We start from the raw sequence: 27,803 nt of genomic DNA on the forward strand, positions 1-27,803 counted from the left end.
AAAAACTAAAAAGTACACAGATTTACAAGAACTAAAAGCTACTTTACTGGTAGACTACCATGAATACACTAGTGGCCAAAATTCTGGAAACTTTACAAAAATTACCGTTTTTTTAGCAAGACTCGTCTCATGATCATGATTTATATAGTTTACTATTACAATTACATTTTTATTTTATTGTTTTATATTCCTGCATAATATTTTATGTATTCTCACTCTTTTTTTTTTTATTAACATCATTATTTAATAAATGATGATCTCAATGATGATGTCTCAATAGTATACTGTGGAGTAAAGAGATAACGAAAGGAAGGAAATTTAATATATATGAGACCATGATTAAAGCTACTCTTCTTTATGGCGCTGAAACATGGAGAATTAGTGAAAAGAACAAAAAGCGAATAGAAGCAGTAGAGATGGATGCAATGAGAAGATCTTTAGGTATTTCCAGAAGAGACCGAATCAGAAATGATGTAATAAAACAACGTATGGGAATAGAAGGAAATATAACTCAAGATATAGAGAAGAAACAATTAAGGTGGTATGGGCATGTTCAACGGATGCCAGCATCAAGACTCCCCAAAAAAGTAATAGAATGGCAACCAATAGGTCGACGGAAAAGAGGAAGACCCAGATTAGAATGGCAACACGGCGTAAACAAGTCCATGAGCGAAAGAAATTTAACAACAAACGACTGCGAAGATAGGAAGAGATGGTGTTTAGGTATCGGACAACGTCGAAAGACATTCTAAATCGATGTATATATATTATTTAATAAAATATGGAACCAGATTCAAGCAAAACGCCGAAAATCCGAGAATTGTGAATGGCAACATTGGCAATACTGTGTTGCGTCAGGGTTTTGCTAGTCAGTCAACAACCCAACTGGAAGCGGTTAGGTGGCCTTTAGTACAGTTTCGTGCGGCTTCCAGTGTTTATTAGTGACATCAGGTAGTTGTTAGTAAGGTGATATTGTTTAATTGTCGGAGAGTAATTCATCAGCGTCGATTCAACGAAAATGGCAACCAGAAACCCAAAACGTGTTGACTGGTCGCCAGGAAAGAGAGCCAAAGCAATTATCCTTCGAGAAGAAGGTTAAACTTATCAAGAAATAGCAAACAAATTGGGTGGTGGCGCCACAAAATCAGGTGTAATGAAAGTTTGCAAACGTGGAACGACAAAATCAGCAAAAAGATCTGGCAGAAAACCCAAAGTTAGTCACTACGATGTGCGTAGAATATGCCGACTTTCTTTAGAAGATCGTCGCAGATCCGCAAAAGGTATTAACGGTATTGTTATATTACGTGATACGTATTGTGATATAACGGTATTAAACCATGATGTTACTGTTCTGCCTTGGCCTAGAACTAGTCCCGATCTAAATTCAATAGAAAATTTATGGTCAAGGCTGAAAGTCTTAGTATCACGCCGAAATCCAAGCAACAAGAGAGAACTGATAGAAGCCATTATTCAAAACTGGTTTGGAGTTATTACACCAGAAGATTTGGCTCGTCTCGTCAACTCCGTGCCTCGCAGTCTGTCCTAGTCGAGTCTGTCTTAAAAAACATAGGTTATCCTACCAAATACTAATTTTGTTGATAATAATCATTGTACCATTTTTTTTAAATATATCTACTAATAGCTAACTGCTATTAGTAGATATAGGCTGTTGTTTTATTTATTTTTAAATTTTTAGAGGATTTTTCCTTTTAAAAAGATGTTAAATATTAAGTAGAAGCATAAAACGATGTAATAAAATTATAGATAAACTTATAAATAACATAAGTCTTGTGAAAAGAGGAATGCTGATAACAAAACTAAAATTTTTGAAAAGTTTCCAGAATTTTGGCCACTAGTCTATTATGACAATGTTCCTCAAGAATAACGGTAGATGTAATAACTTTTACCATTTCCATTTTAAATTTTATAAGTTTTGCTTTTTTGTAGTATCAACTAGTACTAATTTGTAAAGAGTATAGGTTACTGATTGTTTCATTAAAACTATTCTAGCGTAAATACATATACAAATACATATACATACGTTATATTCTAGCGTAAATACAAAAATAAAAATAAAACTCTTTCTTAATTTTTCATGTATAAAAATATAACTGCCAACTTCAGGTGGGGTTCATATTCTCGAAAATCTGCCAACTCCATTTTTTAGTTCCGTAAACTAAATGTACGAACATTATTTTACGAAAAATAGTTAAATAACTCCTATAATATAGTTAATAAATAGTTGTGATAAAAATGTTTCGTCAACATTAATTTTAGATAAACTAACAAGTTTTTTTTGTCTCCTGAAAACTTTACCATTCTGAAATTGACAGGTTAACACTCTTAACCGACAATATACATTTATCGTGTTGAGGTGTTGTTGAGTTGTTGAGTGTTAAAAATGCCTGACTGTCTAACGTCTAGGCCAAGGAAAAAACTCAGCAGAACACCATAATAATTACCTACTCAGGTTTTTGCTGACCATCAGTCCACATGATGTTTTGGTCTTAAATTATAGAAAATTCTCTAATTGTAAATATATGTCATCTGGGGTCCGAATTATTTCAATAAGTTTAATATCTGGACCACTGGCTTTATGGCTTTTTTGCCTCATAAGTGCTGCTTTAACTTCACTTTTTAGTACGTCAGATTCTGTCTCAAAATTGATATCCTCTTGTCGTGGTGAGGCGTCTGTGCCATCGTGTACCATCAATTTTTCACAATATTTTTTTCATCTGTGAACAAGCGTGTTATTTACTTTATTTTTTCAAACTTGTTTCTGGTCTGTTTTAATTTTGTGCTCCATACCTATATATCTAGGAAGATGTTGCTGAAGTGGATTTTCTGATCTCTTTTGCAAAAGGTTTTATTTCAGCAGTCAGCGATTTATAAGACCCTTTCTTATTGTCATTATTTGGTACTGTGGCTTTTAAACACTTCCTTTCCTGTACTCTTTCTTTCGTTCTTTTTTCTGTTAGTTTTAATATTTTTCGCTTCATTGTACAACATGGATTTTGTTGTTTTTTGGGATTGCCTAGCTTCTGCATTGCATTACGCCTTTTTTGTATATATGGTGTTATCGTAAGTGACTTTAAACTGAGTTGTTTCATTTTATTACGGAATTAAGCAAATAAAAGTTTATTTGATATCTGTATATATTTCCTATTAATGTACAAGTACATAGTCGTCTTTGAGGATATTAAAAGCCTGTATTAGTAAAAACAGATTATTGTCCATGCAAAAGTGTAGCAAGGGTTCGTCCCTAATATTTTTTTCGCCAAGTTCATAATATAATCTGACGGTTTATTGCAAATAATGATCTTCGATAGTTATCTTAATTTTAATGTTGAAATCGCTTATGACTGCTGTGATTTTCCTACTTGGAGGTTTCCTGAGAGTTGATAACAACCTTTCTGTAGGATATACAAAAAACTTTTAATTCTTATTGTATATTATAAATGTGTTTTAAAGAATACAAGGTCTAAACTAATAAAGCGACTTACATTATTCATATTATGCTTCGTTTGAAGATAATTAATACCATAGTTTTTATAATACCGAATACAGCTTATTTAAATTTTACTTTATATTGTATTTAAAGTTTGTATACTGTCTTATTCTACAAAACTGAGACAAACAGATAAAACAGGTATTGATACTAATAATTTTTCTACTATAAACAATTTTATATTAACACAATTTTAATCTTCTTTTATAAAAACTTACCTATTATGTATTTCCAAATTGAAAATAATGGGAAAAATATACCAACTAATTAACATTGCTGCCATCATCAATATTACAAATACAGAACATGCAATATTGCTCAAAAATAACAGATGAAAAACGAAAATATTAATGAAAATTCTCCTAATATTGGTTTATTGACTAACAAGAATAAATAAAATTATTTAATATCCTTAAGCCTCAATCTATATATTAAATATAGAAAATCAATAAAATCTAACACTTCGAATATTTATTGCATCAATATACCCGAAAATAAGGACAGATAGGCTTGAATACATTTCCTCTTATTTCTTTTACGTAGTCTAATATAACAAATTTACAAAAACCCAATTTTATTAAGCAAATAACAGAGAAAATGTCATTCGAGGTATTATTTCCTCTTCAAACTACTTTGAAAGAATGAAAAACTCCAAATCTTTTACTAGATAGAATAGGGAACCAACATCAATTCAATTTTCACAAAAGGCTTCACAAAATGCGTATTGAGTCGTACATAAGCTAAAAATCGATCAAGACTATATGGCTTTTGCAAGTTCATAAGCGGAGTTAAGAGTATTTAAGATATAAGTTATATCTCTATGAAAATAAAGCATAATGCAACTAGACTTATAAAGAGTAGGTAAGACTAGAAAGGAAATATTATAAAATAATTCATCACATTCGACTTATAATATTACTTGAAATTTTGGTAAGTAAGTTGGTGAAATATTCAATATTTAAGTAGCTTTTGATTCTTATCTGTAAATATTTAATCAAACATTGTTCTTATTTAAAATTGTTATTCCTTTTAGAGCTTTTTTGATATCAAGGTTAGTACTTTACGGTTAAAGGTGTTAGTTTCTAGTTTTTATGACTATTATTCTTAGCCAGTAGACATGTGGTGCATCTCTCAAAAAATGAGACTTTTTAACAAAAATGATAAGCTCCAGAAATTCCTATAAAAAAGAATGTGATGACCATAACAATACCGTAAGTATAAGGCTTATCAAAAAATTAAAAATAATAAAAAACATCATTGCAACATTCAAAACAATCAATGCATGAGATCTATTTTTTCCAAAAGCAAACCGCAACACACTGAAGAAATTAGAGAACTGCATTTATAAAATATCTTTTAAATGTAACAATTGTTATGAAAATAAGAAAAATATATAGCAAACAAATTAATAGCATGTAGCAGTCTCTGGTTACCAATACTGTAAAATGAAGTCAGCAATTGGAATATATCAATATTGCCCTTACATAAATCAGTAGTTTTCGTTTTTAAACTAAGTCTGCTTTTCCCGGAGACGATAAACCAGTATTCATTTCTTTCTTTTTTGTATATTTTATACTTTTCTTCTCGCTGATTTAAGTACAGCTGCTACTCTCTAGAAGAAAGTTAAAACAATATCAATATGTTTTATTTAAAATTAAAATATCCAAAAATTTAAATCCATGGTCCCTAATTATAAATATTTTGTTGTGTAATAAAGTTGACAAATAAATAATTTTAATTATATACATGCTTGTCATCAATAATGCTTTATAATAGTGCATATTTAAAAATTGCACTTTTTGTACCTCTCAAAGAGATGATAAGAGTTCTAAAGGTCCCACATTCGTTTTAGTTCAAAGTACTGATTAAATTTAAAACGAGTTTTTCCAGGCATAATATAAAAAACTTTAATAAAATATTTTCTTTGTGTCGTTGCTTTGACTTTTGTGAAAACTTAAACAAAACCATTCCTTAAGTGTGTACATGAGGTTAACTTTTTATGTAAATTAATGGCACAATAAAATGCACTTACTATAAAATTTTAAACTCAAATATATAATTTGTTATGAAAACTACTGTTTGTGTAATATAATTAAATTCTTACTGCAAAAACAGGACAAAAGAAGAAAAAAATCATCAAACTGGCAGCTGTAACCCTTAAACGCATCGTGTTGCCGTTCGGCAACATAGGTGAATGTGAAGTAACTGCTTGGCGTTGCCTATAGTCTACCATAGCGTAAATATAAAATAGTTTGGCACTTTTTACACAGATGGCATAAGCACGCACTTCGACCCATTGAATTGTTTGACAGCTAACCTGTAACGTTGCGTGTTATTTGAAAAAGTTTGTGAGTCGTATCTAGTTAGAATATTAGTGATTTATCATTGAAAAAATATCCTAGTTAGTACGTAAGATATATACTTTTTACTTTTATTATGACCTTGTTGTTTTTACCGCATTCATGAGAAAAATGAAAAACATACTTTTGCTTGTTGTTGTTTTGCTACAGTGCGCACTCAAGAATCCATGACACAGAATATTTACATCTGATCCTTTATTACATAATGCATCGTCGGCATTATTTGTCGAAAAAGAATCTGCAGGAATATTGTGTAAATTTCACTGGCCTGAGTAGTGCAGATGAAAGTAAATTCTCCGACACATATAGTATTGCAGACCCTGAATTTGAACCTAACTATGGCGACGAATCTGATGAAGAAACGTGCAATGGGGCTAAAGAAATGCTAGAAAGTGAGCAAATAGAAAGTGATCCCGGAGAATGAAAGACTGTCATCTACGAGTAATTCAAAAAACAAACGGAAAATACAAATGAAAAGGTTTCTAAACGCGCAAATAAGAAAGAATTTAAAATAAATAAAAAGAAGACTACTACAGAACACATCACTTGGAAAAAGAAAGGACTTTGTCGCCATGATTATGAATTGCACTTTCATGGAAACACAACTCTGAATCAACAATTGATGGAATTAGAAACGCCGTATCAATTTTTTACTTTTGGCATTACCAATGAAACAAATTTGAATGCCGTACAAACCAAACCAAAAGAAAACGAAGTATTTACTTCTATTGACATTAGACAGTCTATTGGTATAATGATATATATGTCATTGGTCGATATGCCTAATGTACGCTCCTTCTGGAGTAAGAAGCTTACATTTGAATTAGTAAAAAAGACTATGTCTCTAAATATATTAAAAAAAATTAAAAGATACATACACTTTAATAATACCAGCAACCTCATACGTTTTTCTAAACCTGGACATGACACACTTCACAAGATAAGGCCACTTGTTAACACACTTAACAAAATTTTTTTTCAGTGTAACACTTAAACAACATCTAAGCATTGATAAACAACTATGTTTCATCAAAATTGGTCATTATATGAAACAATACCTTCCAAAAAAACACATAAATGCGGATTCAAATTGTTTTTGCTGTCAGAAATTGTGAAATTTACACAGGGCAAGAAAATTCTCAAGTACGATTAGAAGGAGAACCCGATCTTGGTTGGTGCATCCGGTAATGTAGTTGTTCGCTTGGCTCACACTATTCCAGAGCATTAAAATTTCCGTCTTTATCATAATAATTAATGTACAGGTGTACCGCTGCTTGTACATAATGCCAAAAGAGGAATATTACCATTGGGAACAGTTCAAAGGCAACGGGTACCATATTGCAAATAACCAACAGATACGGATATGAAGAATTGCTCCCGTGATGACAGTCATGAATATAATGCAGCAGTTGACAGCATAGATATCTCATCTACAGTACGAAAAGATAATAAAAATGTCGTCTTGCTTTCCACTTTTGCAGCTATATCTCCTATATACAAAATAAAACGCTTTGATAAGACTGCGAAAAAATTTATCGAAGTAGACTGCCCCTTTGTAATTAAAGAATATAACCGCCTAATGGGAGGGGTTGATCTCATGGACTCATGGATCTCATATTGGACGATACAAAATTTATGTAAAAAGGAGGAAATAGTACCTTCGGCTATTTTATCACTTCCTTGATTTAACAGTTGCTAATTCCTGGATACCCTATGTAAGAGCGACGGTTGCTAAGAACCCACAGGCAAAGCTTTTAACACAAACAAGTGTCTGTACAAGATCAGCACAACCATAGCAAAAAGTGAAAGACCAAATACATTGGAAGCTGACATCCAAGACAAGAAAAAAAGAGGACCAGCTCAGTACTTTCCCTCCATACAAAATGTCAGAAATGTGGTGTGGCACTATGTTTCAATAAAAATACTAATTGTTTTTAATTATCATGTAAATTACCAATGTATATTTTATATCCTAACTTGACCTTGCATGTACAATGTAGCAATTTGGCAACAAACCTGTTATTGTCAAAAACAAATGTTTAAAATTAAACTTAATTTTTTTATTGGTTTTTCATCATTTCTAAGCTTCCGCTAAAGGTCTGTTTTGATATTTAACATCAATAAAAAGATCATGTATTTAAGGGTTAAGTAAACAAATCAGAAACGTCACAAATTGTAGTTAAAATCTGAAAACGTCCCCAAGCTTTCTTTTTGTACCTATCTCATTTCGATGTACTGAGTCTAAAGCGTTCATAAAAATACCATGTGGTTTTACTTAATAACAGGCGGTAGCTGCTATGTCTTTAGTTCCATGCGTGCAAGACAATGATGCTAGATAAAGAGTATGTGTTTTATCTCGCCAGGTATTGATGACGCACGGGTACAGAGCCATGTACTCAACTGTACAACAGGTAAACTTACAAATTAATTTTTAAAACTTATTTGTTACAAACCTTATAATTAACCATTGTAACAAGGTAGTAGAGATATACATTTTAAGTTGTTTACCAAGTTCACATTCTTATAATTTAGAACCTTAAATATTTTTTAGAATTATAAATAGAAGATTTATAAGGGGGGATTATTTTTATTAATTTGCCATTATTTTTAAAAGAACCGTTAAAATAATGAAGGCACCATATTTGTGAATGTTCTTTACTAAAACTGATTTTGTCTCACCAGTTTAGTAAACTGTCAACAGCACCTTTCAGCTTTATCGTACAGCTGGCAGTACCCTTTATCAGGGATGAACTTGTCGAGGTATTGGGTTCACTCAAGACGCGCAGGGCTCTGGAACACCTGAATCCACTGCTGGAAGCACAAACGTTTCCTGAGCCTTGGAAGACATCGAGTTTAGTACTGCTCCCCAAGGCTGGGCAAAATTATCGCCCCATCTGTCTTCTTTCATCCATCGGTAAGCTGTATGAAAGGATGCTGCAAGTACGTATAGATGACATTATTGAGAGGTCAGGTGGTTTATCTTGGACTAAATTTGGTTTTTGTAAAGGGAAAAGCACGATTGATGCGATCTAGGTTGTACTTGAAGAATTGCGAAACTAAGGAGATGAACATCGCTGGGCAGCCCTGCTGTTATTCGATGTTAGAAATAGATTCAATACGGTGCAGTGGAATGAGGTAATTAAGGCAATGGAGGAGAGAGAATGTCCTGATTAACGCAGCAGCAAGGACTGAAACTTGCAGCAGAGAAAACCAAAGCCCTCATTCTGAAAGGGAAAAGGAACAGGCAAAGTGTTAAATTACAATGCGCGGGAGCATGTCTAACACTCAAGAAACACGTGCTGTACCTAGGAGTGACATTGCATCAGAATGGAAAATGGGGGAAGCACGTGCGGTAGGTGAGATGGAAGGCTGAGAATAGTGCGGCTGCGTTGGGAAGGGTGATGCCCAACATTAGGGGACCCAAATCCGAAAGGAGGATAGGCGCCACCAGTATGGAGCGGAAAGGTAGAGATAACGGACTTTAGGATTATGACACGAGTGGACACAACAAGTCTGTTGCGAGTAGCATGCGTCTACATTAAGGTGTCTGCGGTAGCCTTGTGGACCATCACTGGATGAGTTCCGTTACATATTTTGGCGGTGCAAAAAAAAGAGCTCTATAAAAAAAGAGGCCCAAACCTTACTATGGCTGTGAGAAGACAGAAGAAGGAAAGGTCAACTAAAATGGCAAGAAGAATAGAACACCATGACGGATGTAGCACAGTGGACGAAAATGCTGATCCCGAACATAAGAGATTGGGTGGACTGTGGCCACAGGCGAGTGGATGATTTCCTGACGCAGGTGCTCACAGGACATGGGTGTTTTAGGGCCTAACTCTCTAGGTTCGGAAAAGCTAACACAGATAAATGCCTATACTGTGGACATTCAGACACGGTGACACATACGATGTTAGAGTGCAACAGATGGAAAGTAGAAAGGAAGAGAATGGAAAGAGAGACAAGTGTTAATTTTGTTACAGTAAAAGAATATCCGTGCAGTGATCAAAAAAAATCGAAGAGGAAGAAAGACAACTGGAACAAAGATAAGAGTTAGATGCTGGAAGTTGAAGGTAGAAAAGTGGGTCAGACTGTATGAGTTAGACTGTGTGAGTCAGACTGTAGGGAAGGAGAAAATGTCCGTGTGGGAATAATGCTACTGGGAATAGTACTAGAAGCGATGGGAGTCCTCCACGCGCTACCTGGAACGAGACAGGGAGCCTTCTGACTGACAGTCTGTGAATGAATGAAGGAAGTGCTTCAGAAGTGATGTAGACGTTTGGCGTAGACTCGGCGACAAGAGAGCATTTTAAAGTACCTCGGGAACTATCACCGGTAGTACAAATCCTGCACTAAAGTCAGTCAGGCGGCGTCCTGGACAGAGATGTCTTTTGATGATTCTAGACCCCCCCCTCTATAAAGACAAAACAAAAAATTTTTTCATACATCGCCCGTTCGTATCATAATTGCAATAAATCTCAAATATAGTTGTAAAAATTAATTGTTTTGTTTTATTTCGAAAATAATTTTATTCCGTCTTGTGAATGTCCCTACTAAGCTTTTTATTTTTCCATCTAACTCAACTTTCTGCCATTTAGTTAATTCTTAAACAACGTATTTTCAGCGTCATTCAAAATGCACAACACCACAATTTAATTTACATGCCTCAGAAAGTAACCAACAATAACATTGCAATTGTGGTTCGTTATAAATCTGACGGCTGCTGAATTTCCACAGGCAACGTACCTCACGCATTAATTGCCATTATTCAAAAATCTGCAAAGCACCGGAAATATTAAAGTGAGAAATATTCACTTCTAGTGGTTATACAGCTCTAATAAATAAATGTTTAAATAGCTAGAGTTAGGATCGCTTTGTGAATTAAAGCGGGTGTTTGGTATGAGCACTGACATAATTATCTTTCAAAGACAATTTTTAAATGATCCTGTGTTTATTTTTTATTTCGGTATTTATGTTCTATACCCGAAATAACAATTATTAATTTTGAGTACAATTTGTGATGTTAGAATAAGAAAATATGTTTAACCCTCCATTCCACGGGTGACTTTCTTGTGACACAAATACACGGGTGGGGTCTATCAGGACCAAATTTAAAACAATATTCTCCTTATTAAAAAAAAATTTTTTTTCAATATTTTTAAGGAAACTTACTGATGTAACGTTGTACTACCTAAATGTACATATAATATGTCTATCAATACATATTTTTATAGTTTACTGCGAAATAACTAACACCATTATTTTTTTACAAGAGTTTATTAACAAAATCATGAACGGCAAAATACAAAAGAAAAATATAAAAGAAGACAATATTATTATTCTATATACTTACAGTAATACAAGTAAAAAGGATACATCCAAAATTAAAATTAGAAACAGAAAATAGAGGGGGTTAAATTATGTAAATTTTCTTTCTACATGATCAGCACAAAATGCTTTTATATGTTCCATACATAACCAGTTTTTGTACAATTGGCAGAAATACCTAGTTTTTCTTTTTATATAATACTTATACATCCCTGTTTTCGTGGGGCTGGGTCATCCCTCATCATTTGCTCAATTTCAGAAAATTGTGCAGCAAGTAACTGTGATGTTCTCTATATACGCATATTTAGGGCTCGTATTTTCATATTTTTCTGGAGTAACGCAATTCCTAAAGACTTCCTAAAGAAACAATCGACGAGAAAACCGAAATTCTGCATTCGTATTATTGGATCTCAGTATATAATAAATGCATTTATAGCTGCAATATTAACCAAGCCACAGTACAAAACAAGAAACGCCCACCCACGGGTGGGGTCTGTCAGGATACTTTTGCAGGTAGTCAGGCGATTGAAGGGATTCATACAATTTCACCAAATTATGTTAAAATGTACTATTCAGTGCTATTAAAAGGTACACCAAGTCTAGGAAAAAAATACAAAAAAAAATTAAAAAAATTAAGCAATTTCATTTATAGTTGTACTGATAGACCCCACCCGTGGGAAGGAGGGTTAACATTAATATCGAACCTGTACTAACTAACATTGGAGAAAACAATTCATATTCTGAATGTGGCGAAAATAAAATATGAGAAACGAAAAACATACGTTTAAAATCTTGCAACAATATTTTTTGAGCTAACCCAATATTTAAAAGATAACATATAAGTAGACTTCGGCAAATATGCATATTGCATATTTTGCATATTGTGCATATTTTATGCAAATATTTCATATTTTGGCATATTTGTATAAAAGTTTGCATTAAGTGCATAAAAGTTCAGATTTTTATACTGTATTTGAAAATTTTTAAACATACCAATTTATTTCAATTCTTGTATAAAATTTTGTAGTCATTTTAATCAAGAAATGATCTAAGTACGTAATCTCTACGGGTACAAAACATTTACAATTTCAAAGAAGATCAATTTAAGTAGCCCTCAACATTCTTAGAAAGTCTCGGTCACTGAGGCATTCAGTTATTGGATAATCGCTAAGGGTTCGCTCATTTGCATTTTATGATCTAATCCCCAAATCTATCTACAATTTATTGTATCTTAACAGCAGGTAAACGGCTAATAGTTTTGTTCCTAATTTAGGGATTTTCCAAAATCTCCCAGTTTATTGAATTAGGTACCTAAACATTTCTAATTTGATGCCCAGATTTGTAAATCATTTTTGTTTTGATATTCAAAGCGTAAACACTCGTTGTGCGTAACAAAAAGGAAGATTGTGATTTTATAATGCCTAAAACAACCAGTGCTTCAACTTGGATTAAACCTTATAAAGAGCTGTCTATGGATATGGGAAAAATCTACTGTTCAGTCTGTGGCAAAATTGTAAGTATCTAATATTTTCTATTATAGTTTATTTTTATGAACGAGAGAGTAATTAGCATAATTTTAACTGGTAGCTCCGACCACTCCATGGGCGTGCTCAAGATTAATTGAAAAATTACTTTGAATAATTGTAAAAAATAAATGAATTATTTCAGTGTTATAAAGTGTTATGTGTATGTAAACAAAAGTGACCTCTTTTATCACACACTATATTAGAACTGACTGGCCTACATTAAAAAGGGTTTTAAAAAATTCACATTTTTTTTAATTTTTAAAAATTACAAAAGAGAAAAAGAGTTTTTAAAACCGTTATGCCTTTTCCCAGTTTTCAGGTTTTACATTATTTACGGCCTCCAAAAACAACTGTTTAACATCATGAATTTTAAAAGTGGTATTTTTTCTTGAAACTTCACTCTTTATCTGTGCCCATACCAGTTCAATCGGGTTTAATTCACAATGATATGGTGGGGATCTAAGTACTGTCATTCCACGATTTTTGGCAATTTCATCAATTTCGTATTTTTTAAATTTTTCTTTATGAAGGGCACACAACGAATAAAGTTCCTTTCTTATAGATCCGGGATGGTACGTAATATTTTTTGAACTCAGCCAATTCTGCAAGTCTTTTTTTAACCACTTGGTTGTGGGCAGTCCTTCTATAAGTCTGGAGTGATAACTTGCATTATCCATTACTATTACACAGTTCTTAGGAAGAAGATCTATCATTTGTTCGAACCATTCTTGAAAGACATTAGCGTTCATGTCTTCATGGTAGTCACCGGTACGAGTTGATTCAAAAGTTAATAAACCACCTTCAACAAAACCGTCTGAACTGCCAATGTGTACTATTATCAGCCTGCGTCCCTTTCCTGATGGTGGGTTTAAACCAGTAGAAAGTTATTTACAAAAGCGTGCCTTTGACTTGTAACAGTTTCATCCTGCCAAAATTTATTTGGTGTATGGCCCTCGTTGATCCATGTTTCATCAAGATAAAATATTTTTCTTTTTTGGTTTCTCATTTCCTTTATGGTTCTTAGAAAATGTCTTCTCCATATGACAATATCGCTTCTTTCTAATAAAATAGACTTTCTGGGATTTATTTTGCAAATAGGCAAAGAATTAAACTTTATTTTGCAAATAGATAAAATAAAACGTTTTATTTTATCTAAAGAATTAAACTTTATTTTGCAAATAGGTAGGTACTTATTAAACTTTTATTGGTTATAAATAAAATAATAAAATAAACATCTTACATTTCTTGCAAATTCATTAGTACCTGTTAACCTCCATCACTCCGACACTGGCAACCTTATTTAGGGATTAGTAACCCTCACAACTATTGTATTCTATTCTGCTCCAACCTTTATACCTGGTGGTCATACTCAATTTAAAATTGTTTTCCTATATATTTCTGTAAACTTGTTGACAAATATCTGTTTTTCATTGAGTCACCCGTATCAACAGTTTAGGGATTTGCATACATAATTTATTGTTTTATTACTCTCTCATACATAAAAATACACTATAAATATCTAATATTTCAAACATACAGGGTGTTTCCAAATCACACTTACAACGTTTGACTGTAGATACTTCTCGAAAAATTGAACAAAACGATATAGTTAATGAGGGGTCAAACTTATTTACTTTTCGAGATACAGGGTGTTAAAATTAAAAAAAATTAAATTCTTTTAGTTAATAACAACAATAACTTTAAAACCAATAAACGTATTTACTTGAAATTTAGTACTCGTAGGTTGTTTTTAAATGAAAAATAGCTTCCTTTAGTGAGAAAAAATTGTCCATGGTGTGTATTTAGAAAAATTTTTCACCTTTACTTTTTTTTATGAAGTCAGCTATTCTAAAACACAATAATTATTTTTATTATAATTGAATTAACAAAAAAAAACTTTTGTTGAATTTTCAAAAAAGTTATATGATGTACTAATGGTTAGTAACAAAAACTAATTTGTGGATTAATACTGCATTTAAAACACTTAGCGAGTGTTTTTTTTTTCCAAACCAGTTATTTGATTAACCAAAAACACCTTGTATATTTTTATATTTTAAAGGTTGGGTTAAAATAAAGGTTTTTATTTTTATTTATAGATAGCATGTGATAAGAAATTTCAGATAGACCAACATGTGAGAACTGCTTCACACATTGCAAAAAAAAAGGAAAAATAGGAGGAAAACATCAAACTTCAATGGCTAAATGTTTCCAATCTACTTCAAAAAAATTAGATGAGCAAGAAACATTTAATGAAGACTTGTGTCGCGCATTAGTGTCTGCAAACATACCGCTTTCAAAATGAGCAAATGTAAATTTTAGTTCGTTTCTAAAAAAATATTGCAAACTTAATGTTCGAAGTGATCGGTCTCTAAGAAGAAATAATGTGAACGGGCTATACTCGTCGGTGTTAATTAATATTAAGGAAGAAATTGCAGATAATTATTTTTACATATCTGTAGACGAAACCACTGATTCCTCAGGAAAGTATATTGCTCATTTATTGATTGGTGTTCTTAAAGAAGATACCTTACCAAAATCTCATCTTATTTCATGCCAGCAACTTGAGAAAACAAATGCTTTAACAATTTCGCGTTTTATACAAGAAACATTAGCAACTTTTTTTCTTTCGACAACTATTCCTTCTAATAAATTACTGCTTATTTTATCGGATGCTGCTCCTTATATGGTGAAAGCAGGACAAAATTTTAAAATATTTTTCCCAGATTTAATACATGTTACTTGTGTAGCGCATGGATTAAACAGAGTTGCAGAGGAAATACGAAAAAAGTTTCCTCTTGTAAATACCATGATATCTAGTGTCAAAAAAGTATTTCTTAAATCTCCTATAAGAATTCAACTTTATAAAGAAATGCTACCTAACATTCCTCTTCCACCACAACCTATTTTAACGCGATGGGGAACATGGTTAGAAGCAGCTAATTTTTATGCAGATCATTTTGTTAAAATAAAGAACATAATTGATACGTTAACAGATGAAAGTTCCCAATCTCTTTTGGATTCTAAACAAACTTTTCAGAGTAACTTGCTTCAACAAGAACTTTCATTTATAAAATCAAATTTTAGTTTTGTTCAAAAAACAATTACTCAGTTAGAATCATCAAAACTGTCATTGTTCGAAAGTACAGCATTAATAAAAGAATTTGCGTCATGTTGTCGAAACGTTAGAGGTAATATTGGAAAAGATGTTTAAAAAAATTTGAAGCTACTATGGAAAAAAATAAAGGTTACCATATTCTTTCTGAAGTAGTCAGTGTTCTAGCTGGAAATATTTCGGAAACAATTAATTTAGAACCAAATGTTTTGGTTAGTTTGAAAAATGCTCCCGTTACATCAGTTGATGTTGAACGAAATTTTTCCATATATAAATATATGTACTCATACAGAAGCCACAAGTTTTTGTTAGAAAATTTTGAACACCACTTGGTCATTTATTGTTACCATAATTCTAAATAAGTTTATTCATACTTAAAAATGATATAGTTACTTAAAATAAATGTAAATCTTAATGAATAGTAGGAAATATTTAGTTATGTACACTTTTTTTTTTAATAAAATTGTTACTATTTTACAATTTTTTTATTTATTTGTATGCATATTTTGTAAAATATTTGCATATTTTCGGGTAAACACGTGCATATTTATGCGCATATTTTCTACATTTTTATTTGCATATTTGCCGAAGTCTACATATAAGTAACCAATATAAGCATAGAGGACTGGCATTGTTTACTGACAGTTTCTGCAACAGATTTATTGCAGCTGGTGAATATAATAAATTATAATGTATAAACATACATAATGGGGCTGTAAATTAATAACGTGAAAAGGTAGATAACTATTAAAAGTAACAGAAAATTACATCTGTCAAAGATGAAATATCCTATTTCTTCCAGAAGTATGACGAAGGGATAAAAAGTCACACCATCGCATTGGCTCAACTCCTAATGAGACGTGCCCGTCCAGCGAAGGTTAAAAAGGCATCTTCCATGTGATCTGTCCGTAAGTTGATCTGATAAGTTGTATAAGTTGTTGTCACTGTTATGATACTGTAATATCAGCCTCTTCTAAAATTTTACAGATTGCAAAATAAATTAAATATTTATTAAAACAAAAGTTATATAGATGAGACGTGCTTGACACACACGACACTCCAAAAAGTTGTTTTGATAACAACGAACACTGTGCAACAAAGGCACCTTCATTAAAGAACAACGCGTAACGATATTCCACGCCGGATCAGTAGACGTATGGATTACAAATGCTCTGTCTATATCTGCCAAAAAGATCAGTGAATCTTGAGTCAATTATCACAAAGACAAAACTGCGGATATATTTAAAACTGATTTAAAAATAAATTAATATCAAATCTACCACCAAATAGTTTAATTGTTCTGGGCAATACGTCTTATCATAGTACAGAATTAAATAAAGCTCCTTGTGCTACTGATACTAAAGTTACATGTTTAATAATAATATTTATTTTAAACAAACATAGAAAAAAGGATTTATTGCAAATTTTAAATTCTTCTTTTTATTGCGCCGTTTCCTTTCGAAAGTTAGCGATTCAAATGGCAGTTGCAGCTTTGGAAACTGCTGCACGAAATATTTCTGTGGATGATCGGTCTCTTGCTGATCAACTGATCTCTTGCCCTGAACTTTACCTTCCAATATGATTTGGAGTAATTAATATCTTTCACCTCTCAACACATGACCCAAGTATTGTATTTTTTTCTCTTTGATTATGCTGAGTAATTCTTTTTGTTTACTCTTGCACCGAAGAACCTCATCATTGATAACTTTTTGTATCCATGGAATTCGCAGCATCCGTCTGTATATATACATTTCAAAGGTATCTATTAATTTTTCTGTTTTAGAGTCCATTGTCCAACTTTCACAGCCATACAGCAAAACAGAGAAAACGTAACATCTGATAATTCAAATTCTGAGCTCTAGACTAAGGTCTGATCTTGTAAAAAATGATTTCATGTTCATGAGTGTTTTCCCCGCTTGTTCAATTCTTAATGAGTTTTTTTTTTAATTACACTGGCTGTTGATATTTGCTCCCAAATATTTTATGGAAGTTACCTGTTCTATTATTTGTCCCTTGACATACAAATTTATGTTTGTTGGTATCTTTGAAAATACTAGAATTTTAGTTTTGGAAACATTTAGATGTATACCAAAAATTTAGCTATGACGAACTACCGCATTTATTATAGTTTGTAGTTCTTGTGCGTTGCTTGCTATTAGGACCTCATCTAATACTTTTCTTAATATAAATTTCGAATACAGATTAAATAATAGTGGTGATAAGACGCAACCTTGTCGCACTCCTTGTCGGATTTGTATATCTTCGCATATTGTGTGCTCTATTTCAATTGTTCCCGTTTCGTGCCAATATAGTTCTGAGATAATTCGAAAGTCTTGTTCGTCAATTCCAGTTATTTTTAGAATTTCGATCATCTCTTGATGGTAAACGCAGAAAAATGCTTGACGATAATCAATAAAATAGGCATATATTTGAATTCACACTTCTTGTAAATTCGTTTATGTATGATTTTCAGAAAAGTTTTAAGGATATTTTAAAAATTTAAATTTTTATTTAAAATTTTATAAGATATTTAAAAAATTTTAAATACCTACCTTATTTATAAAAAAGAATATGTTTGTAATAAGCTTGCAGATTGTAGAGAGTATGGGTCATAGTATTTTAAGACTGCCACCATATTATCATATTTTTAATCAAATGGAACACATAATTACGGCATTAATTATTTATATCTAGCATTAGTAAAAAATGTTATTTTAAGTCTAAGCGCTTCTTATGTTAATTTATTAATAGGAAAGTACAAAATATTAATGGTAGCAGCTGACAAAATACAATTGTATATATAAACCACATTGAAAATTCCTACAGATAATTATCAAACCATTGTAATTAATTTAGCAGATGATAGTGGTAGTGAAGTGAAAACTGACCTCACATATTAATATTTTTATATAGCTGTACAAATTTTTTGTAAATAAATATTTAACTAATATTTAATAAATATTTCATATGCTTCTTCAATTTTGTAGGTTCAGTCTTAATCCTCCGCTGTGTTTATTGTTTGATTTTACGGTTACCAAAATTATGCATAAGTTAAGGTACTATATTTATGAATATACCTTATTCAACAGAAGAAAATATCAGTGACGGACTCACGGTGCATCGATATTAACTGACCAAGAATCGCTCTTCCCGATTTGCATTTACGATCGAGTATAAAGTAATTCTCCTAGTAATTCTAATATTAAGAGGGGAACAACAAAAAGAAGACCTTTTTAGATACGTTCATTTTCATATTGTGGGTGAGTCATAAATAGATACCATAAATAATATAACAGAGAGATACCAGAGATGAAAAAAATATATTAGTTTAAAAATCTGGAAAGCATACCACCGTCTTCCAAGATCAGAACTGTACGCCATACTCTTTTTATAGAAATAAATATGATCAATTTAATAAAAAGTTTTAGTTAGAAATCCTTAATTAAAGGTATATAATTAACATGACCCTTTCGGGATACAGCACAGAACATTTTCAGACTAAAAAGTTCATCATCAGTGTAATATTATCTGGAATAAGCATTGGGTAATACCTATATACACTATAGAATAGAATAAAATAGAATAGAATTTATTTAGTCAATATACAAAAATAGTTTTGTTTTTAACAAGCCAAAGGAATAGTGACAATTTTCATTATTACTTACAAAATTTTTGCTAATTTAAACATTACAAACAGATATTTAATATTAACAATTTAAGAAACGACGAAAGCACTAAATAAAAATATAAAAACATGAAATATCATCATAATAGGCTAATACCCTGCCCAAACTAGTACTATTGTGTAAAAGCTGTATTTAGGTACTTCGTTTTTGAATAGAAACAATGTTTCACATAGTGTGATTTGATTTTAATCTTAAGCGATAACAAGTGAAGACTTTTTACTTCATCTGGCAAAAAGTTGTACACACCAAAATCAGCCGAATGTTTTATGCTTTTTGTCAATATAAAACATTGTGCTCTAATAGCTCTATATAATTAGTATTAGGTAATAAGAATGAAAAAAGCACCAAAACATTTACGGGAAATCACCGAGGAAAAATTTAATGTAGAATCACGTTGGAACGACTCTAGAAGAGAAATGTAACAAAGGACGCTAGCACAGAAGATACAGCAGACAATATCGAAGATATAAACGAAAGCTGGAATAAAATCTAAAACAACATTGAATAAGCAGCAACTGAAGCTCTAGGAAAACGCATAGCTGTACTAAACAAAAGAAACAACAACAAAACAACATGGTTCAGAACAGAAATTAAAGAGAAATGTAAAGAGAAACGAGAGGCCTACACAAAGTACAAAACATCAAATACTCCAGAATCCCGAGACACCTATATCTTCTTCTTAAAGTGCCTATCCGTTCCGGACGTTTGCGATCATCACGGCTATCTTCACTTTGCTTATTGCAGCGCGGAACAGTTCAGTGGTAGTCGTGTTATAGACACCTATATAAGAATACGAAATAAAACAAAGCAGTTGGTAAACAGAACAAAAAATGAACACGGAATAGTTTACAAAAAAATGTAAAGCGACTTCTACGGTACACAAAAAAAATATGGAGATTCATAATAAACAAACGGAAAGATATGGCAGAATTGAAGAAATACAATAACATACCAGCAAACTAATGGGAAAGATATCTGACGGAACTGTTTAAAGGAAAGGAAAATATTAATTAACACAATGAATGAATGAATAACACAACGTACATGAATTAAGACACGAAACACAAATCAGTTTTAAGGAAGTAAAGCCATAAATTCATTATAAATAGAAAGTCACCAGGACCAGACGAAATAACCAACGAGTTTTTAAAACACGGAGGAGAAAGTATAACCCTTTAGATGACAAAACTTATACAAAAACTAATATTGCACTGCAAGATCACAAATCACAAGACAAATCACAGAAAAGGCCATCGAGTACAATAAACCAGCATATCTATGTTTTCAATACACCTGACAAAGGCTTTCTATTGCAAACAAGTCAAAGACGTCTTGTACCTAGTGTATAAAAGAAACATACCAATTAATATTATATAAACCATCCAAAACATCTACTACCGAAATCGGATACAGGCAAAGATAAATGGAAAACTAATACAGTATATATCAGTACAAAGCGAAGTCAGATAGGGTGACTCGTTAAGCCCACTTCTCTTTAATTTAATGATGCAGAATGCGGAACAAAGAAATCCAAATATTATGTTATGCAGACGACGCCGCATTAATCGCCGAGACAGAAGACGAGCTCCAAAGATTAACACACATCTTCAATACAACAGCCAAGAAATACAATATGATAATATCAGCAGCAAAAACCAAATGTATGACATTATCTAAATACCCACTACGATGTAAAATGGAAATTGATGGAAAACTAATAAAGTAGGAAGCAAGGTTTAGGTATCTGGAACTAGATATAACCATTTAAAGAGATTTTGAAGAAGAAGTACGACAACAAAGCTTAAAAGCAAATAAAGCAGCAGGATTTCTTAATGACACAATCTTGAAGAACAAACATCTAAGACAAGATACAAAAACAAGAATCTATAAAGCAGCAATTAGACCTTTATTAACATATACGGCGGGGATAAGACCTGACATCTAAAACTAGACCACTACTAGAAACAACAGAGATGAAAATGCTCCGACGAATATCAGGGAAAAATCTGTTGGATAGGGAGAGAAGCAAAAACATAAGAAGAGCATGCAATATAGAAGACATAAATGAGATAAGTCACCAAATGAACGAAGAAGTATTGGTAGACCAAGAAACATATGTTGCGAACAATTTAGGAGGCTAATATTGAAGAAGAAACAAGCTTTAAAGCCTACATACAGGAAGGAAGAAGAAAAAGGAGAAGGTAATAAAAAACTGATATTGAACTTTTTAATGAAAATGAAAATTTTAATAAGAAACGATTTCTAAATTAAATTTAAACAGTTAAAAACTTTAATGCAGTTATTAATATATTGTAAACCTTTTTAATTTTCATATCTTAAAATTAGAAAGATCCAGATCTGTGAACATATCCAGAACTTATAATTTTTCGTTTCAGTGCACAAACGTAGATATTGTTTGAGATAAAATTTCTGAGTATAATAGGCAGAACAAATAATAAACTTTTCAAAAATTTTTAGATTGTTAGCTTAGGTTTTTCATGCCAAACAATAAATGGTTTATATAATATTATGTGTAAATATTGTTTTTAACTTTTTTGTTTAGTATGTCATCACAAAAATCGGCTTTAAATGATATATACAGTATTCATACCAGAAACAAATCAAAAACAGACATTTTTGTGCACGCTCCAATTCAAATATTTTAGTTTACATAACGCATAAAGACCATTTATATACGAAACAAATCTCGAACGAATTTAAAAAATACTTATTTATTATCATTGTTAAACATTACCAACAACACTTCAAACAACCATACTTTTTGCAAATTTATTTGAATATAATTTTTGGGCGGACGTAATTTCGGCCGGAAAAAGAGCAGGTACTAAAAGCCGGTAGGTAAATTCGGCCGGAGGTTTTAAGTTGCTTCCTTATCTCATAGGTATTTTCGGCCGCAAATCAAATAAAATAACAGAATGCTTTATATTAAAATATTTCTTTATTTCAATAAAATTATTACATCAACTTATTTCTATAAATTAAGTAAACTATAAATTTTTAAAAAACGTTTTGATGTGATACAGATTTAACGAAATTAATTCTAGAAATATTGTCAGATCGAAGCATATTTACCATGTTTTCGATAAATTTTAGTTTGTTTTTTACTTGTTTGTCTTTAATTTTTGCTGGAATATTTAAATTTTTTATTTTTAAATATGCATCGATCTGACAATCTTTTAATTTTTCTATAAAAATAAATATAGAAGGGTGACTTGAACAAAAACTAGAATTAAAGTGCGAATGGAATGATTCGCAGGCATTTGTGGTTCTTTTAATTGATGGGTTTTCATATGCCCATATATTTGGTGGAAAATGAGATTCTGGCGCTATGTAGTTTTCTAATAAATAGTCTGCGTATTTATCTATAAGTTTATGGTCCGGTTTGTATGACATGAGATCAAATATGAAACAATCTTCAACTTCAGAGGGGTCTAAATAAGTTAGCCCAAAAGTATGAGTAAGCCATTTGCTTTCCTCGCAGTTTTTATCTTTATACATTTGGGTTAACCCTAATGATTGTATTTTCCTATACCACGCCTGGTGCAAGTGGAATCTACAACCATTTAGTTTGGTTTTGGGAAAGACAACTTTTAATGCGTTATGAATTGCGATTTCAAAATCCACAAATACCTCCTTCGGTTCAAAAACAATATTATAAAGTTCAAAAATTTTAGATTTTACCAACAGAAAAAGTCTCATATATGTGTCACTGGTCTTATTGGGCAACAGACAATACAAAAGAGGAACATAATGCCCATTTTCCAGTCCATGGATGGTAAATAACTGATAAAAATATTTTGTACAATAAGAAAATGTGCCATCCATGTAAAAATCTTTCATTTTACATAAACTTATTATATTTGTATGGCAAGAAAAAACAATGATATTATCAGCTGTGCTGTTAATAAACAAAAAATTTTCACCTGTTGTGGTTTTCGGTCCATAACTATCGAGTACAGAATGTACATCGTGAATATCCTTAGGCAGGGCTGGTAAGAGCTTACGGCGGCTGTTGTACAAATTTCTTCTTATTAGACTGACATCTATCGATGACAAATTCTCTGGCAAATGATTTGAAAGAACGCTTTTAATAATTTTTAAAGGTTTCTCCGATATGTCTTCCTCAGCTTTGCGCTTGCATGAAGTCGTCACCATTTTTATCTCCAACGTAGTTTCATCGGACTCGTGGTTGTGGATTAATTCACTTCTAGTAACTGTGTATTCCGCACCAACAGTGTACAGTTTGGCTAAACATCTTAAATTTTTCTTTATACACCTCCAACGTACTTCACCACTTTTTAATACGTCCTGTTTACAAAACTGAAACTTTTCTACAACTAGTAAGTCACAACCGCGTGAACTCTTAATTACTGAAACAGATGCCATCGTATACAAATAATATATTTTATGCTTTCTATCGACTAGTAGCTTCAAGATAAGTTATAATACTGACTAGCTATAATAATTTTATACCTGTTATTTGTGAATTTTATACATTTAAAGGAATAATCTTAAGTAGGTACAACATAGTTATTAGAATAAAGAGATAAGTAAATTAAAGGTATTTCCGACAGGTACACAGGATTAGGTATTTCCAAATAAATACACAATTAATATTTTACAGAAACTATGAAGCGTAATTACCAATATTTTAATCTCATCGTAAACATCAACCCCTCGGCCGAAATTACCCCTGTCACAAATGGTACCCCTTGATTTATGCAGGTAGGCCAAGGGATTACCGGCCGAAATTACGCCCGCCGTAATTTTTAACGAAACAAAAAAAAATTGTCATTAAAGGCTCAAGTACACGTGCGAGTTTATAAGCTACTCATCAGCTTTTTCACAAGCAGCTTGTAAACTATTCCAGTGTACTCCATGCACTTGCTCCGTTAACTGCTTGTAAAAACGCTCTGGAAAAATTTGAACTTTCGGCGACTTGACGTCGCCATCGACGAAAATTAATTAAAATTAATTAAAAAAATTGAATTAAATTAAATTAAAATTAATTAAAAATAATTTTTACAGTAGGGTGATCTCACATCGTAGTGATATAAAAACCAAAAAAATAAGTGCATGTGCACTGACAGAACAGTTCATGGCAAACACACAACCTCCAAGACCTAATCCATGGGCAGGCAGACCACCACAACAGTACAAACCAACACCGATGTCTATAAGTACACGCCAAAAGGGACATAACAGAGGTTCAAGCTTCAGAAACTTTCGGCCGCAGCAACCGCAACCACACACCCCAAAGTTCACCGTAGAGGAGCTGTTCAATACTAAACAACAAGACGAAAACGATACCGATGCCTACTATGGAGAACAGACATACTACTGTCCAAATCAGGCCGCATATTCAGATGACTACCACGTAGAATATTACCAAATTGCCCAATAGGAAGAAGAAGATGTAAATTTTCCAAAACTCCAAGAGGAAAACAAAGAAACGTAATCGAACTCAATTCTTATTCAGATAAAAAAGAACTTCCATATATCGAAATTAAAAATCCTCTCCTTAAACTTCTTCTTAATACAGAGGCAACCAAATCATTTCTTAACCCCGAAATTGCATCCAAATTTTATAAAAATTTTATCAAACATGAACCGTTTGTAGTTAGTTCAATATTTCAAAACCATTCACAGGAATATTGTGCTGAAATTTCAATCTTCCCAGAATTTAACTCTAATATTAATTTAAAATTCTACCTTTTTAAATTCCATAAAACATTTGATGGTCTTATCGGCCTCGATAACTTAAAACTTCTACAAGCACATCTTAATTTCCCAGCATCCACACTAACTACAGCACACTCAATTCTCCTTATCTTTTATTCTGAAACCAACAAAACACAATTTTATACAATTCAATTGGAACCCAGAACAATCACACAAGTACGACTTCCAGTAAAACAAACAAAAGGCACCATACTTATACCAAAACAAGAAATACAAGGGGCAACTCTAGAAAAACTCTTAGTGAAGCCTGCAATCATTTAGCTTGGACCGAAATGATCAACAATACTGATGAATCTATTCAAGTAGCACTCACCGATTCTGTTAGAAGCAATCCAGTAGATCTTCATTAATATCACCTGTATACCCCGGACATCATTCCAATGGAAACAGAAACAATAATAGATAGCGATCCTCCCATCAGAAAAGATCCAGAAGAAGAGATGCATATTAGACGTTTATGCAGAAAATTTGCAGATATATTCCATAATCCTGATGATACTTTAACATTTACAAATAAAATAAAACACCACATACGAACAACGGATGAAGTCTCAGTTTTTACAAAATCATATCGATATCCACACGTACATCGAGAAGAGGTTCAAAAACAGATCACATCAATGCTGGACCAAGGCATCATCAGATCAAGTCAATCACCCTGGTCATCTCCAATTTGAGTCGTACCAAAAAAAACAGACGCCTCTGGAAAAATTAAATGGAGAATCGTAGTCGATTACAGAAAGATAAATGAGAAGACTATAGACGATAGGTATCCAATTCCAAATATCACGGACATCCTTGGGGAAGATATACAGAAAACAGCATTTAACGTGGAAAATGGCCATTATGAACACCTTAGAATGCCTTTTGGTTTAAAGAATGCACCCTCTACATTCCAGAGAATAATGGACAATGTGCTTAAAAGACTCATAGGAGAAATCTGCTTAGCATACATGGACGACATAATCGTATACTCAACCTCACTTCAGGAACACATGGTCAACCTTAAGAAAATCTTTGAAAGACTACGAGAAACTATGTTCAAGATACAGATAGACAAATGCAAATTTTTAAAAAAAGAAGTTGAATTCTTGGGCCACGTCGTAACTCCTGAAGGAATAAAACCAAATCCAAGCAAAATTAAAGACATCATAGACTATCCCATACCAAATACTACCAAGCAGATTAGAGGATTTCTAGGACTACTTGGATATTACAGAAAGTTCATTAAGGATTTCGCAAAAATAACAAAACCGCTCACCTCATGTTTAAAGAAAGATGCCAAGATAGTACACACATAACAATTCCTAAACTGTATCAAAATCTGCAAAAACCTGTTAACCAACGAACCACTTCTACAATATCCGGATTTTACGAAGCCTTTCAATCTCACCACAGATGCAAGCAACTTTGCTATAGGTGCTATCCTATCACAGGGTCCTGTAGGACATGACAAACCCATTGCATATGCATCAAGAACACTGAACGAAACCGAGCTAAAATATTCTAATATCGAAAAGGAAATGCTTGCAATCGTATGGGCTGCTAAATATTTTCGACCTTATTTATTTAGAAGGAAGTTAAAAATTCTCTCCGATCACCGACCACTTCAATGGCTATTCACTTTAAAAGATCCGAACTCGAAACTTGTTAGATGGAGACTAAAACTTGAAGAATTCGATTATAAAGTCATATACAAAAAAGGAAAATCCAATTATCCCGTGTCGAAATCCACACTAAAGAAATAAGTACCATTGACGAACACGTAGAAGAAATAATCGGTCTATTATTCAGAAAAGAAGATGGCAACATATCTATGATCAACCATCCAAACTCAGTATGCGATCCAGATGAAGAAGATCCTATGGTTAACTTAGACGAAATTATCAAAGAAAAACAAACATTGGGCCTAACTGCAGAAGAAATAAAAGTAATAGATGAACTTCTTCAAGAAGAAAACCAAAAGATTGACAGTCAGCCAACAAAATCGCTATACCAACAAGACAACAACACAGATGGTACCCAACATTCTACAAAAGAAAACCCAATACGCGGAATTCAAATCAGCGAAAGACCATTGAACTGTTACAACAATCAAGTCATATTCAAATTGGTAAATTACAATCCTGCAAAACCTAAAACAGAACAGTGCTTCCTAACAAAGAAAATAATGCATGTCCAACTAGATAAAAACGATCTGAAAAACGATATTTTTAATTTCTTTAAGAACTACGTCGATACAAAAAAGAAATATGCCATCGTATTCGAAACTGATGAACTTTACCAGTCTGTCTGCAACATACTTCGAGAAACATTCAAGAATTCTGCATTTGATCTTGTAAAATGTAACAATTTACTAGAAGATAATGATTGAACGCTTTCACTCTACAATCATCGAGCCTCTTCAAATATTAAAACAAAAAAAGAAAACACTTAACATAAAAGACCAGATGCTATGCTCCATTATGGCATACAACAATTCTATTCACTCAGCTACCAAACAGAAGCCCATCAACGTCCTTA

At 32.3% G+C, this 27,803-nt stretch overlaps 1 protein-coding gene across 1 annotated transcript in view; it reads right to left on the minus strand.

Annotated features, from left to right (window-relative positions):
* Positions 1 to 27,803, minus strand: part of LOC140445484 (octopamine receptor beta-2R-like) — an 853,944-nt gene that overhangs the window by 640,616 nt on the left and 185,525 nt on the right. The window lies entirely within an intron of this gene.

The sequence above is a fragment of the Diabrotica undecimpunctata genome, chromosome 7 (assembly GCF_040954645.1).
Source record: "Diabrotica undecimpunctata isolate CICGRU chromosome 7, icDiaUnde3, whole genome shotgun sequence".
In the NCBI taxonomy this organism is placed as follows: Eukaryota; Metazoa; Arthropoda; class Insecta; order Coleoptera; family Chrysomelidae; genus Diabrotica; species Diabrotica undecimpunctata.